Raw genomic sequence first — 16273 nt, 5'->3', positions numbered from 1 at the left:
ACAGCCATACAAGTTTTACAAGCTTTAATGTATCCCCAATTGTTCCTATGGGATGGCCTTAAGGAGGTCAGTAGTTTTCTGGCCCAGAGCAACCTGCAACCATATATATCAGAGCATCAGTTCAGTTGTCTTGACAATGCCTTTGAGGGAAACTCTTAACACAAGACAGAGAGCAGAGCAGTGTGCCCAGTGGTACCACAGCCCACCGCAATATTAGCTTTAATCTTTCCTCTTTTGTGCAACCAGCATAAATATGAGTGTTTCACTCTAATCACAAACAAGCGGCATTCTGCTTGTTTAAGAAAGGTCAGTTCTGTTCTCTATTTTCTATCTTGTGCTTTAAAAAAAACAACATAAATGCAGTCACCTTATCACCACTGAAACACTCTGGGCCATATTCAACGCTCTCATGGTTCCAGTGCTAAATTCAAGCCTTCTGTATCCAGCAGCCTCCGTGCATCTCTCCCTGTATATATGTGTGTGTGTGTGTGTGTGTGCGCACATAGTTGAGATGTATTTAAGCATGCATTCTTTATGTGATCTAACAAACACATGTATGACTGCAGAAGTGTCTATGCTTGGATGCATATGCACACACACACACACAAATTTCTTAAAGCTAGATCTATTAGAAGACAAACTCCTAACTGAAGGGATTTTATTATATGGGTAAAGTGCATTCTCGCTATTCATTAACAGTTTAAAAATAAGACCTGAACAACAATTACCTTGGCACAAGATTTAGATTTAGATTTGCTTGTTGTTCTAGGTATGTATCTTTGCCACATAGTACTTGCAATGATAAAAACATAGTAATTGGTTTTATCAGTCATTATTATTAAACCTGCACACAGTCTTCCAAAATGCAGGTTTTCTGGCAGTAAAGATGTTCAGCTCTTATATAAGCAAATAACCATATGGGGAGAAGAAAAACAAGTGTACCAAAGCATAAACAGTTAAATGTGTATACATAGAGAATGCATTTTCTCTTCCTTCGACCAAATACCACCTAAGCAGTATTTCCTAATTACAGGTAGCATCTTCTGAAGCTTGCAAGCACTCTGAAATCTTCAAGGATCTCTGAAGACATTTAATCAATGGAGTTTCCATGGATTAGTTCTTCTAAATCCCTTTTGTAACTTTTACGAGAGATTAAGAAAGCAAGCCATTGAAGAAAGCACTGTCATAAGGCAGTTTTCTGTCCTAAAAAAGCTGCTCTACTCCATGATAGTCAAGGAAGAGTAGGTATATAAGTGAAAATAGAGTCTAATTCTGTTAATGTCTTCTGTACTATCATCCCCAAAATAGATTCACAGAACAAAGGTTCTTTTGGACAGGACTAAAGCAGGAGCCATCAAAACCAGGGACATTTTAGTCTCCGTGAAGCTAAAGGAGGGGAGAACATGGTGTTTTACCACCGCACTTAGGAAGAATCAAATCAAACCAAGCAAGTTCCACCGTAAAATTGCCTTTTGTGGGAGTAGTGAAATAAATAGCGGGCAGAATTTGATCACCAGTCATTCTAGCAGGAAGGAAAGACACTGAAGCTGGTGCCCTGAAACGAAGGGATCCGTACAAACTTCTCACACCTACGACAACTGAGTAAGTCCAGGTGGGTGACACTCTGCCTGAAGGCAGCTGCTGGCCACTCTCACACCTTCTCCCTGCCTGTCACCAGAGCTCGCAGCTGGGGCTCCAACCCCTCGCGTTCCTGGCTCCAGCTGGCCGGGGTGTGGGAGCCCTCTCTGGCAGCTCTGCTTTTTATCCCACCAAAAGCACTCCCGATAACCCACCTGTGACACAGCTCGGGCAGCAGCAGCGCTCACCCTCCCAAGGGCTGACATGTGGGGTTGTGCCCAACGGTCAGGTCCAAGGATGAGCCCGTCCCTGAGCATGCATGCGGCGGGCTGAGACACTGCCAGGCAGTTCCCGAAGCACCCCTCCACTCATTCAAACTCCAGGCAATGAAAAAAAGTCCTTCCCCCGCTGGAAACTTCTCCGCTTTGCAGTAAGCCTCCTTAGACATGCCTTTATTGTGTGTCAGCCCGCAGGCGTAGGAGCTGCACTTGCTAGAATAGGTAGACACAGGAGACCAGTACAGAGACTGTTTACCTATGAACCCAGCTAAAGGACATCCTCTCTGAAAGGTGACTCGACAAAGAGGAGAAGAAAAGCCAAATCTTACCTGGCAGCAGAAATCCCCAGAGATGGTGCCTACCAGTTTTCGTAGGTAAGCTCCCTCTATCGTTTATGCATACCCATACATGCATGCATGGGCACTGGTCCCAGCTTAGAAGCGGGAAAAATTGGAGGGGAAACCCACCTTTTAGAAATTACCCTGTCTAGGGATGGTACCTCTTATACTGGAGGTAGAGAAAGGAAAAAGCATAAGGGTAGGGGAACTTGTTTTGTCTCTTGTTTTGCCTGAGCACTTGGTATTTGTCTCCCAATTCTCCCCCATCCTCCTCCCCCACCTCCTCCCTTTTTTCTTCCTTTCTCCCCTCCTATCAACTCCAGGACACTAGGCACAAAGGCAAAGCAAAGATGCCGGGTGCCCTAGCTGGAAATCCTGAAGAGCATCTAAACCCTCTTGGGGGTATTTTTCTTTGTAAGTTGCTGTAAGTTTGATGGGGCACGTGACAAAGATTTGTGGAGAAGAAAAAAAAAAAAAAATCCTGATCTTCTTAATTGCTCATTCCCAGGAAACGAAAGACTTCAAGGGGGAATGGACTAGGAAAAAAAAAAGGGGGGGGGTGCGTGGGAGAAGATAGGATGTAGGGTGAACAGGCGATTCACAAAGCTTTCCCATCCAGATCCTGGTCCTTCCCGGTATGCCCAGTACACCCTGCTCCCCAAAAGCCTCAGGGCAAAGTCCCCATCAACATGATGCAAAACCACAACGAAAAGACCCATTAAAGGAGAGGACAGAATTGCACAGGAGAGTCAGTCAAGTCCTTTGCCATAATGAAAGGAAAATTTTGCAAACTTCATTCCTAACTTGTGTTTTTCCTGTCACAAGGTCACGGCTACTGAAACAGCATTTATTTGCAAGTTTGTGTAAAGATGAAGAACATGATTAGCTCCCAGTGTAGTTGCTTGAGCTGAGAGAGGCTATAAATCCTGTGTCTTCTACTAACCTGTGAGCTTTAATTATACAAACAGAGAAGGTATTAAAACTATAAATTCTCCTTCCTTTCCCCTTCTTGCTCTCTCCCACCCTCTGCAGTAGGGTATGTTTCCATGGCAGCTAAAACCTCACTGACACTCAAAACAGCGCCGTGCCAAACACGGCGGCTTAGAGCAGGCTTCTACTTTCCTAGATTTAATACAAATTATTATCCGTTCCTTCATTATATCTCCATTTTGGGTTCTTAATGCGGCTGGATTTTTATTACACTGCACGTAATTCACATTTTGTACTTTAATGTGTCTTATATCCTTACTTGGAAGGTTTGGAAACTTGGAAATCTCTTTTCCCCTTTTCTAAGAGATATCAGGGTGCCTAATAGTCCACAGGAATTAGTGATTACAGAATTAGTGATTATGAGTTCTTTCAGCCTCTTTCAGAGAACAGCTTCCAGCCTGTTTCCTTCAATTATTAGGAAAACTGAGTTTACACAATACGGGATCTGTACTAGTTTCGCCTGACCTTTAATCTTCGTTGCTGACCTTGTCTCCTTCAATGATTTCTGACACAGACTCCAGTTATTCTGCCACTGGTAGCCTTCATCACACTGCCACTTCAAATAGGTGAGGCTCATGTTCAGAATCATAAATTCTTTATATAAAACCCTTTCACATAATCCTCCAAGACCCCATTATGCTACAAATCACATCGATGAACACCAGGGCATGGTCCTCTACCCGAGAAAAATACCTAAAGAATGGTTATATGCAGTTTAACATGAAGCAATGCTTTGAAGAACGAGGCCCACAAGATTTTATGCAATCTTCTCATCTTTCCTGGATTTTTGGTTCATTATAAAACCTCAGCATCAGCTTTCTATCACAGTTGGGCTTTTACTGGAATTTCTTTCTAGAGCCTTCTCTGACTTCTTTATAGGTGTAGACAATATCTTAACTGGAGCTTTATCAAAACCAACCTGGGGGAGGTATTTTCCATTATGGAAAGTTTTCTTACACCTTCCGGAAGAGCATCACCATTCCTTTATGAGCTAATTACAGCAGTTCCTCAGAAACAGTCTTATTTATGTCCTCCACAATACTTTTCCAGATGCTCAGAGTAAATGAATACAAGATCCTTACTAAAACTCAGTGAGTTCATCTGGCAGAGAAGAAAGTCTCATCCAGGTAGGAATTTATTAGTCTCCCAGGCCTCCCAGGCCATGGATATCGCATGGAAAGGCGATGCAGTACATCACCTACTACAACTTACTGACAAGAACTGAGACAGGGGAAACGAATCACTACCAATTCCAATGCAGGACACGACACCTCTTGTGTGTCACCTTTCAGTGCCTCCCACAGCAGAGCACTTCCCAAGCACGACACAAAACTCATTGGAAGCTTGCTAGGCAATCAGTCAGACAAGAAAGGTTTTGCTTTCCCATAGTCCTAAAAGAAATTGCTTACTTATATATACTTACTTTATAATTGAAACAAAGCCTTTAAAGCAGCTAAAGGACAAAGAACCAGACTAATGCTTGTTCCTCGAGGTCTGTTTCTATTTTCTTTGCATTCCTACTTTGTATTAGTAACAGGAAATTAGAAGCCAGACCACCTTCATTTCTAAAGCACAGGGTTAAATTAATTACGTTTACAAAGCCTAGTCTAGCCATAGTGAATAGCTGTGACAAGAGTAATCTTGATTCATAGACCTATCAATACCCTAACAATGCAGCAGGTTTGTGGGTCAGTCTTTAAACCATCCAACAACAACAGAGCTCTGAAGCATAGCTCCAGGGAACCGGCTGCTTCTTCTTCAAGAACGTTTCATGAGCAAATGCTAACCTTGTAAAGTCTCAACCTCCCCCCCCACAAAAAGCGTTCAGAAGCACGAAACTTTTCCCTTGTAAAAGACATTTTTTAAAAACATATTCCAACAGACTTATTTAAGTCGTAAGGGCTTGCTTGTCAAGATAAACTTTACACTGAAATCTGAGTACACACGTAACAGCTGCAAAGAAACTTTTGGTTTTATCTGATAGAAGGAAAATATTGACTTTTTAAAAAAAGAAAACAAAAAAATGTATAAATGCTAGCACGTAAATACTCCAACCCTGAGCCGCTCTGCTGTGCCTGGAATGACTCAGAGAGAAGGAGAGCTGGTCATGGCAGCAACTGCTTGTGGCCCAGAGTTCTCCTACTGCAATGGTCTCCTAAACCCCTGGAGGGCTCAGCGTGGGAGCTAAGATGCAGCAGACAAGTCCGAGAAAGCTGGCTAAATAGCAAGTAATATTTGCATTTGAAGGAGAGGCATTGAAACCGTTCATGTTTGCTGAAGGTCATGCAGGAAGTCTGTGCAGAGCTCAGGAAAAACTCCAACAGATCCAGATCTCTTGAATCCTTGTCCAGAGAGCAGGAAGCTCAAGGCATCACGCCACTGTTGAGTCTGGAAATGCAGCTGCCAGAATAAAGGCAACTTAGAAAGCATGACGGCTTGGAAGCAGCTGTTTCTTTCAAAGAAATGTCTCAGAGTATTTAAATTTTAGTACAATTTAACTTTTATAATTTCTAAAAAAGGTGTATTTCTGCTTGCTGTGATTCCTAGGTAAATATGTAGTTTGGAGTCAGTAACAAACAGGTGCAGCGAAGCTGTTTACAGTTAACTAATACAGCAATCTAGTTTCACCACCTATACAATTTTAGTTGCTTTAGCTGTACTCCTCTATTGCTATGGATACATTATTTCTTGACATTAATTTTCCTCTGCTTTTTGTTGCCAGTCCTAAGAACACGCTTGTTAAGAACACAAATGAGCAGGAAACCCACTGTCAGAACAAACCTCACATATCCATTCCACATCAAAGAACCAGAGACAAACATTATGCTTCGGCTGTTGGAAGCACTTGGGGATTGCAGTGAAAATTTCAGGCTTGAAGATAGTACTTCTTTGCCCAACTAAGGACCTCCAGGTCTAGCCTCAAATAACAGTTTTCTTATCAAAGAACAGCAAAAGCAATAGAAAACTCATCTAATTATTTTCTGGGCCCAGCTAACTTGTTATTAGGATATGCACAGGTCCTTCTGAGAAGTCTCATTACCCTGAGGTGCTCATCAAATTATTCACGACATTCAGATTTTCAGCCCCTTTCATGAGACTTCAGGAAGAAGAATTTTCAAAAATAGCAGTTGCAGTAAGTTACTGCACCCGACCATATAACAATACCATCTTTTCTATGTATGTTCCCCATGCTGGGTGCCTGAGGTAACATATAGGAGTGTGCAGAATGGCTGTAGATCACCTTGAAAGCACCTGCAGAAGGTAACCAATCAGGTAAAAGAGCTAGGAGGTTTTCCTTTCTGAATGATGAGTAAAAAAAAAAAAACCCACCCAAAATTACTGACCCAGACAGATTTTGACTAGAATTTTCAAGAGAAGTAATGTATACTTACATAGCACCACACTTCGCAAAGATCCCAATGGGCCCTGTGAAACCCAGCTCCAAGGGCGTGTAACAAGAAGGATGAACGAGAGATCCAGTGACACGACACATCTCTTCAGGGCAGGAAGCATTTGTACCCACTGGAGATTTGGGGAGAATTTTAATTTAGAAGAACGTAATAAAAGAAACTGGAATTTGTCCACCCACTAGGGATTAATACCATTAATCTTAATAAAATCCCATAGCACTTTCTGTAATGCAGATAAGTTCTTCGAACTAGGTTTAAACCCAAAGATTTTGGCCAGAAATGTGGAAAGAGAAGGTGTAAAGAATTTAACAGTTTATTACACAGATGGTGTTGAATTTGTAGAATATGATGCCTTTGGCAAGCACAGTAATAAACAATTGACACGTGCAAAGGATTGTGAGGGGAAGTAATTTACCAGCAACAACAAAAGTCACTGTAAATGAAGCCATCATACAGATCAAACAAGAACCTTCTGCTTTGTATTTCCTGGCTGCAGACAAGCAGATGTTGCAGCAACCTTTTATCTGTATCAGACTTCCAAACCATTACAACCACATCTATCCCAGGTTATTTAGTGATTATAGCTAGCAGTCTGGATTGGGTGTGACACAAGCCATCAAAACCTTAGGTAAAACTTTGAACTTGCACATTTTCTCCCACGGCTCACGAATTAAGGCAATGTTAGTATCACCCTTTGGCTGTGAAGCTGTTCAACAAAGGAGCTGGCTTTGACAGTTTCCTTCTCAGCATGCCAGGTTTTTGGGATCCCAGTATGGAGTGGTTAAAAATCTCCCTCGGACTGTGAGATGGCTATCCCAGAGCTACAGACCCCATCAGTCAGGGTAGCACCTGGAAGTTACGCATCTGACTGTCAACGTCATTTGCTGTTCTACCCCTATGTAAATCACCGACAATATCCAGGGAGTCCATGGTGGCATGCGGGATAATGTCAATTTCCACAGGATTTTGGTGAGATAATTGAAGAAACATTAAGGAAGGCATTGGTAAACAGAGTGCCAAGAGTTCTCTGAGATTTCTATTTTTAGTGAAACATTTTAAGTGGTTTTAGGCAAGTGGATTTGCCTGGGCAATTGAGAGTAATTTGAACACCTGGAAAATGCAACATTTAATTGAGCTGCTACTGACTGTGCGTCATGGCCCCTTTTACGTTTTACCAGAACCCCAGGAGAGGCATGCTCATGTGTGGTCTCATTAGCAGATTGACTGCTTCTGCTCCGTGTTTTATTGCTCATCTCTTCCCATGGGAACCTCTTGCTGTTTGAAGAGCTCCAGAGAGAGTTCGGTGATTTTCAAAGACAAGTGCATTCTTTACCTTGGTAGTCCCTACTCTTTGTGATGAGGAGTACTGAAGGAAAAGAGGTTTTCTTCGTTACTCCAGTTGTATGCTTTTCTGTGGGCAGCTGTGAATCTCTGGATCAAATAATTCCATGCTAGGGAGTTATTAAGTGTTTGGGACAGACCAGCTGCAGGCTTATGAGCAGTTCCTTAGAATAGGTATAAACATATTTTATGGTTATACCATAACCATAAAATAAAATACCATATTTCCTACTGGCGATGATCCCGACTAATACCTTCCTAATCACTGCCTGGTGCAAATTTCCTTACATTTTTGCCATTCAGAAGTTAAGCCTGAGGACAAATAAACTGGTGGGACTTCAAAACTGACAGCTAGCTATGTGGCTGATGCTTTTCCATATTTTGAAATCTGTTAATTTTTAAGCTATAGGAAAAGAGGCTTTGAATACACAGTTGATCCAAACAGTTTGTATGTAGCCATTTCAAATGAGTTGGCTGAAGAGCTCTCCAGATCTTTGATGAAAGTAGGTAATAAAACTTTAAAAAAGGGGAAAATTTTAGACAGCTGTACGATACTTTTTTAAAAATTATAAACAGTGAGCAAAGAAAGTAGCTAGATGTCAATCCTAGCCCACATAATGGACTAGCAAAATCTTTCACTGAAGAATGACAGTATTCTTACCAAAATAATTGCAAGAAAATTGATTTCACTTACTGATGTCCCACTTTAACAGATTACTTCTGTGATTAATAAGGAAAACACTGTTAAGGTAACACATTTAGTTTTCTCTGGAAGCATTAGTCACTCTGCATTACTATGGCTGAATAGTGCCATGTAATACGGCACTATATTATTGTCAGTCTCACCCCTGTGCCTGGGAAGATCATGGAACAGATCCTCCTGGAAGCTATGCTAAGGCCCATGGAGGACAGGGAGGGGATTCGAGACAGCCAGCATGGCTTCACCAAGGGCAAGTCCTGCCTGACCAACCTAGTGGCCTTCTGTGATGGAGTGACTACATCAGTGGACACGGGAAGGGCTACAGATGTTGTCTCTCTGGACCTCTGTAAGGTCTTTGACACGGTCCCCCACAACATCCTTCTCTCTAAGCTGGAGAGGTATGGATTTGGTGGGTGGACTGTCCGGTGGGTGAGGAATTGGTTAGATGGTCGCATCCAGAGGGTAGTGGCCAACTATGGCTGAATAGTGCCATGTAATATAGACCACATTCAATCAGTATGGTCCATATTAATGGGATTGAAAAGTACACGGATGACAGATGTTTAAATATTGGTCATCGTTAAAGAAGGATGTTTATAAAGAGGCCTTCCACAGATTGGTTGAGTCACACAGCATTTAACATGGGATTTATCAGTGATCTGAAATAAGGTGCAGAATTCTGTTGGTAAAAGTTGCAGATAATAGGATACCAATAAACATGAGCATACTAACGTCACTAATGGGTCACTAACACATACCAAGCAGGGCCGGCAGATAAAATGGTAATTCAATATATACCAACTTTACTGGACTTGAATCAGAGTTTGAAGAAGCTACAGGTCATTTGCAGTCTGGTGCTTAAACTGAAAGCTGGGCACCGAAAGCAAATTTGTTCAATAAAGGAAAAAGAAACACAGCAAACAGGATACCACAGAATTATATTTATGTTGTACATTTGTCTTCACATTGCAACATCCACATTGTTCATTTTGTGACAAGTATTTCTAATAATTTTGAATACATATTTACTGTATAATACATTTTACCAGGAGGCACTTCCAGTAATTCTGGCAAAAAGGAGCTTCATTATAGTGTCTAACTTACAAAACAGTAAAAATAAATAATGTTTATCTAAAAGATTTTTTTTCCTGTACAGAATCTATTTTGTACAAAACATTTATCAGCCATTAACTAAATCACTTAACAAATACTTGTGAAGAGAATATATTAAGTATTGCTACATGTATCGAGTGCAAGATACTAGTGAAAGGAAAAGAATTATTCTGTTTATGAAAATCACCTAAAAATACAAGGCCTTGTTCCTGAAGTGTTTAAAAAGGAGAAGCTTGGTTACAACAATATTGACAATATATAAATATAAATTAACGTATGTAGTACTTAGTGAAAAGAACACTGTGTTAAAAACTGGCGTGTACAAATCCTGAACAAGATGGCACTTTTCTGCATTGCCACTTTGGCTGGCAGTTATTTTTTAAAATATTGCTTCAAAAGAATTATAAAGGTACACAAAACCCTTTTCAAATAGAGCCGTATAAAATTACATTTCCCCCCCTTTCTCTCACCTTTTGAAGTGAAAAAAATCGAGGAGGGATTAATTTTGAAGTACACAGGTGAATTGCAGAAACTTGCTACTAGAGCCGAGTCTGAATGAGCATCATAAAATAGTTGTGTCTGAGGCGCAGTGCCCCGAGGTCGCAGGCCAGGAGTCAAACCTCATAGGACAGGATGTAAGGTGACCAAATTCCTCTGTGTTTTCTACAGTAAAAAAACTTTGGTTGGCCTTTTGTGAATTTGAAAATACAAAATTTGTATGATTTGGCCCCAAAATCTGGTGGGGGATCAAGTGCTTCAATTATATCGATGCACCCAAAATTTTCACTCAGAAAAGGTTTTGACCTTGCTGGATTAATTTCTTGATTACTTTCACCAAAATGGGATATATATTTTTTAAAAAATCGTATTTTGTACGTGATATACATACTTGCATATTGTTACCCAGATGGCCAAACTATATTGGAAAACAATTATTTTTGAAAGGTACTACTTCCACAACTGGAGGCAAAGATTACAAAATGTGTTTCTGTTGGAAAAAGTCCTAGATGTTCTTCTATCAAAAGCACTAAAAAGAAAAAAAACTGCCACCCGTCAGTGAAAATGTTAATCTGTTAAACAAACATAACCTATGGTATGAATCACGTCTTTTTAAAAAGTAAACTTAAATTACTTTCCATCATGCAAACATCTTATATCGATTACTCAAGAAAAGAAGACTTAACTTTAGAAAAGTAATGACCAAATGTATGCCGACATGGTTGAAATCGTAAAAATATCAACACCACTTAGCAGTTATTGACGCTGTCTTTGACCTCTTAGGATACCACCTGCAGTACTGTATTAAGGTTTACAAACATCTAAAAATGAAAATTTTGCATTCAAATACAGATTTTCATCGTGTGTCAGAATCAGGCAGGAATTTTGAAAAGGAAAGATAGCTTGAACAGACAATGGGCTTTCTACCTAAAGTAGTATGTACACACATGGAAAACCCCTAACTCTTTTCTCTCTGATCAGATTACAGACCTCTTTTTTTTTTCCTTTTTATGAAAGCATGGGGGCAAAATGACTAGGGTCAGGGGAGAAAATAAAGAACAACAACAAACCCCCCAAAACTCAATCTCCTTTAAATAAATATTTAAAAGCAAAGAGCAATTGCTGATTCACATTAACTGTTTGTAAGTGTTTGCTGTGGTAAAGGAAGACGGCGTTGAAAACCAGAGCATCTAAGCCCACTGCCTCGGGGCTATCGCTGTGAGCAAACCACAGCGAGGTGGGTATAGAGTTGGATTACATTACTCTAAGGTATTTCTCCAGCTACTTTGACAACAGCCCTCTGAAATACGACGTTTGTTCTTTACCTCCCACCAGTTCCTCCCCCCGTGCTGTGCCGTGCCGCCTGGCACCCCAGGCCATTTACAGGCCAACGGTACAAGCACAGCTCCCTCTGCAAGCCCGAGGAAAAGCAAGCTAACGCACACCTGCCTCGCCAGGGCCACAGCACGCACTGTGTTTTGCTTATTTGATCTGATTTCTATGGTTTTTGAATCACGACAAGAGAATTCAATCATAAAAAGATACATGGTCTGCAGCTGTGGCAAAGTCAGTCCTTTATACCTGCTCTTTTGCCTTCACACAGACAGAAAACAGAAATATTTGGGTTTCCTCATCTAATTCACTGCTGGGATACATCCCTTTCCACGCCTGCAGATTTCAGTGGTGCTCCTTGGTGCACACAGATCCCATATGCCATCAACGGCAGAACAAGTGTCATCTGTTGTCCCCCTTCCACACCTCGGACATACTGCAAGCACAGCTTTGGAAGTAAGAAACAACTGGCACAGACTAGCCACCTGAAAAGCTCAACTGAAATAAACATTATCATTTTTTTTCCTCCTTTAGCACCAAGTAAAGTTTTCTTTAATGAGGGAGAATTAAACTACTTCAGTCAAAAATCCCTCTCGGTTTACTATATCCTTCAGCTCGACAGACCACGGCCAAGGCCAGTTGGTTATACCTGAACTCATCACCTTTCAGGAGGAATAGTTTGACATGTGCAAGCACTCGGGCAAATTTTTGCATACACCTCAAGTAATGTTGGCAAGCTTTCAAACTGCACAATGCTTACTGTTGTTACAGTTTTATCAAAGTAGTATTAACCAGCTCGAGCTTTTGCCCCCTCTTGTCACTGCAAAAATGGACTCTCCAGAAATACACCCGCACTCTTCTGCCCGCAGGCTCCTGAGGAGCTTGTATCGTCCTAAGAATTCAGGCGGGTGCTCACGCGGGCGACATCTGCATCCTACCGAGAAGGCATGATGTATTTTTCATCAAGAGAACACCTGCCTGCCAGGAAAATCACACTAATGGCCTCTGAATAAACGATAATTAGGATGTAAATGGAGGATAACTCTCGCACTGCTCCCTCCAACACTGGGATTCAATAACTACCACAGCGGGGGCCAAAAACCCTGTTTTGATTTACTTCCAGAGGAATGTTGTTTTGCTAAATGAAAGTGATGAAATTCAAAGAAAGATTTATCATACTAAGTTGCTCTCAGAAGTACTGGTGCTATTTTCTCTAATTCAAAGTTTGCCTCCAACAATCAACAGTTTTTGCCAAGTCTTCCAATGATTGCTTAAGACAGCTGTCACCTAATTTCAATTATTCCCCCATCTGTTCAAAAACACTTAACATGCATTTTCTTCAGGAGACCTGGACACTCTTATTTGTTGATTCACCCTAAAAAAAAATTAAAAAAAGATTCCCCCACTCTAGTTAACGGGAACAATTATCTTCTCTTTAATGCTGCCACCATTTTGAGTAATGCTGCAACATCAAACAGTAATTAAAACCCCAGAAAACTCCATGGTTATTTCATTCCAGTGGGATTACATATGATTTTGAAAGAAAAGGAAAATTAAGTGTGTTGCATAAAGTCTGTTTCATACTGGACTACAATTTCCTTTTCTCTTTCCTATGAATTGCCAGTTTGACTTTCTCCCTGTATGTCTACAGCCCCATCAACTTGAGGACTAATTACACCAGCGTTATGCTGCCAGCTGAGGAATACCAAAGTTCTCGGGCCAACGTCCAGGCCCAAGACTGGAAAGAACAAGCAACCCTCCGTGCCTGCCTCCCAGCTGCGGTGCCTGCAGCAGACCTGGAAGAGGCACGTTTTCTGCTTTGGGCACGTGCCTCGATCTAATCTTCCACCCATGAGGCCGTGGGATGCTCAAGACATTCTCATACTTATCCTTAAATTGAAACCTTTCTTCCTTAAACAGGTAATGATGGGATATCTCATCCATAACAGTACTTGCAAAAGTAATAGCAAATATTATGCGTTTTTATGAATTACAGGTTTTCCAACAGGCAAAAGCCTCTTAATTCAGAGAAAGAAAAGTCACAGACTGCCATTGCTGCCCTCCCAACCTATTGAACACAATGTCTATCAGATGGCTCAGCTCTAGAACGAACCACAGCACATGTGCGTTGCCTCTCCCACACCTGAATCAGCTGGTGCACCTCCCTGGGGTATTTGCTGGTCAGGCGCCTTGTGCCTTCTCTGGATCGCAGCCCCGGGGCACAGCTGGGTTTGCTGGGCTGCCCAGGCTCACACTGACTGGCACATCTGGCTCTGCCTGTGGAAAGTCAGCGAGAGGGTGGACTCAAACCTGCAACCATCTTCATCAGCAGCAAAGCCCTCACCATCACCAGCACAAGATCACACCACACAGACCAAGCAGGATGTGTTAGATAACTAATGAGACCTTGCACAAGTGCTTCGTTAACACCTGGGACCAGCCACAAACCTTTTTCTGCGTTATACTTACGGCAAAATTTTCAAAAGTGCCTAAGTTTCATTTTGAAAACCGACCAAATTCTCTAAGATCCCAAGTCTCACTAAAAGCTGGTGGGGCTCAGGCTGCCGAATACCCAAACTGACAGCTACCCCACACCTACTCAGCTCACGGCTCAGCAGCATGGCCATGGCACTGGGTGTGAACACACCCAGACTGGGGCACAGGCTGGGCAGTCCTCATGGGCTGTACCACTGACTGGTGCTCAGTTTGGCAAGATCCTTGGCTTCTCCATACTGCATTCTACCTTCTGGGGCATTTCTGAAGGAAGAAAGAAAGACGGGGCCAGAATTTCAGAAAAATGTTTGTGTCTAAAAAGCAGACAGAAATTTAGGAGAACTTCCTAAAGAAAACAAAGGAACTTAATGTCCAGCATGGAAAGCATAAAAAGGGAGTTGGGTACAGAATTTGCTTAGATGCCTAATGGTACTTTTAGAAGCATCTGTCTGAACCTTTACAGACTTAACTTCCTTCCAAATTCAGACCATCAGGATCTTAAGAACAGTAGTACACTAAGGGTAAAAGTCCCAAATGCATCCACTCAAAAGGTCCTGAGCAATTGCAATCTTGGATTTTAACTTGATGATGATGCAGAGAGATGTTCACACATGATGTCAGGGTAAAAACTGATGCACAACTATCCTTGCACTGTTAACAAATGCATTCTCAAATTACATCTGCCCTGGGAACATACTGCCAGAATGTGACCGTCATTTGCTACGAGAGCTGGCACCCTGCACAAGGTCACAGGGGAGACCATTGGTGACACACAGCCATTTCCCCAGCTTTCTGTAAAGGACTTCACTCACAGAGGAAGGGAGTTCAAAATGCTGCCAAGAGCACAGTAGAATCCCTTTTTCCTAGTAGATTCTTGCAACACACTTCTGATGCATGGCTTGCAACATTGCATCAAACACCATCTTTCTTCTGGAGGAGGCAGATGATTTTCAGAGATGAGTGTCAACGTGCTCTGTACATTAGCTCAAAACAAATCAAGAAATGCCAGGTTCCCTCAAGAATTACAACATAAATAATAAACTATGGCCCTTTGAACATGGTGGAAATTATTACTTCTAGACACAGGCATTTTTGGGTTCTTGGAAACTAAAGTCTCAGACTCCTCCTAAAAGAAAAGGTAATAAAATAAATGGTTTGGTGCTTTCACACTCTCTACTTCCATGTGTTCTTTCTGCAACACAAGCATAATGAGAGAAGTTATATTCGACGGTAAACAGCATGTGACTATCAAGCAAACTGGGCATATGGGGACAAAAGGGTTTATATGTGACTGCTACATGACAGGCAGAGTGCTTTTCTCACTGCACTGGGAGCTGCAAGCACTACAAAAAGCCCCCTATTTAAGGGAACAGCAAACTTTTCCTGGACTAGAAGGGAGCAGGATCAGTCACCAAGCGACATTACAGTGGAGAAAACAAAATATCCAATCGGAAAAAATAGTCCAATCTTTCTCTTCTTGTTTTTAAAGAACTGAAAACGAAAATACTTAATTTTTTTGTTACTGCAAAACACTGTTTAAATAGGCCTTGCTTTCTGTAGTATCTAACAAACCTCTTTGCATACTGTCTATACCAGAAACCCATATCAACATTGTAAACATCCCACCTGAAATCTGAGCACTTTGCTGATAGAATACAATTATTTTTCTCTTCTTGCTTTTTTTCCCCCCAAAATATTGCACAGACTGGTTTATTTGGGGTTTGCAACACCAAAGGACTGCAGAAAGCTGAAAACCATAAAGGTCTAGCCTCCAAAAGGTTGCTGCAACTGCAGGTCAAAAGTTTTGTCTCCTTTGGACTAGAAACTATTATAACACGCGCCCCCCCCCCAAAAAAAAAAAAAAAAAAATTACCTGCTTCATTATCTACTAAAAAAACCCAAAGCAAAAAAATGGTATTCGCATGTTTGATATAAAATCTCTCTGGTATTTTCTTTTGTGTGATATTTAAGCCAACCTGGGAAATTTCCTGATCCTTGCCTGCCAGAAATGCACAGCAAAGACTGAAAATCAGATTCATAAGGAGTGGAGACCTGCAGAAATTGGATTCTATGAGTAACTATTTGGAGTGCAAAAAAGGTCACCTCTTACCAAGTTAACCACTCCCAGCTACTTTAGCTTCTTCACTGGTATTCCTTCCAGTTTGGATAAAGTCAATGATCATCCTGACTTTAAGCCTGCCA

This window comes from Aptenodytes patagonicus, chromosome 1 (assembly GCF_965638725.1).
Source record: "Aptenodytes patagonicus chromosome 1, bAptPat1.pri.cur, whole genome shotgun sequence".
Lineage (NCBI taxonomy): Eukaryota > Metazoa > Chordata > Aves > Sphenisciformes > Spheniscidae > Aptenodytes > Aptenodytes patagonicus.
The sequence above is the reverse complement of the archived record's forward strand: the minus strand, read 5'-3'. Positions refer to the sequence as shown.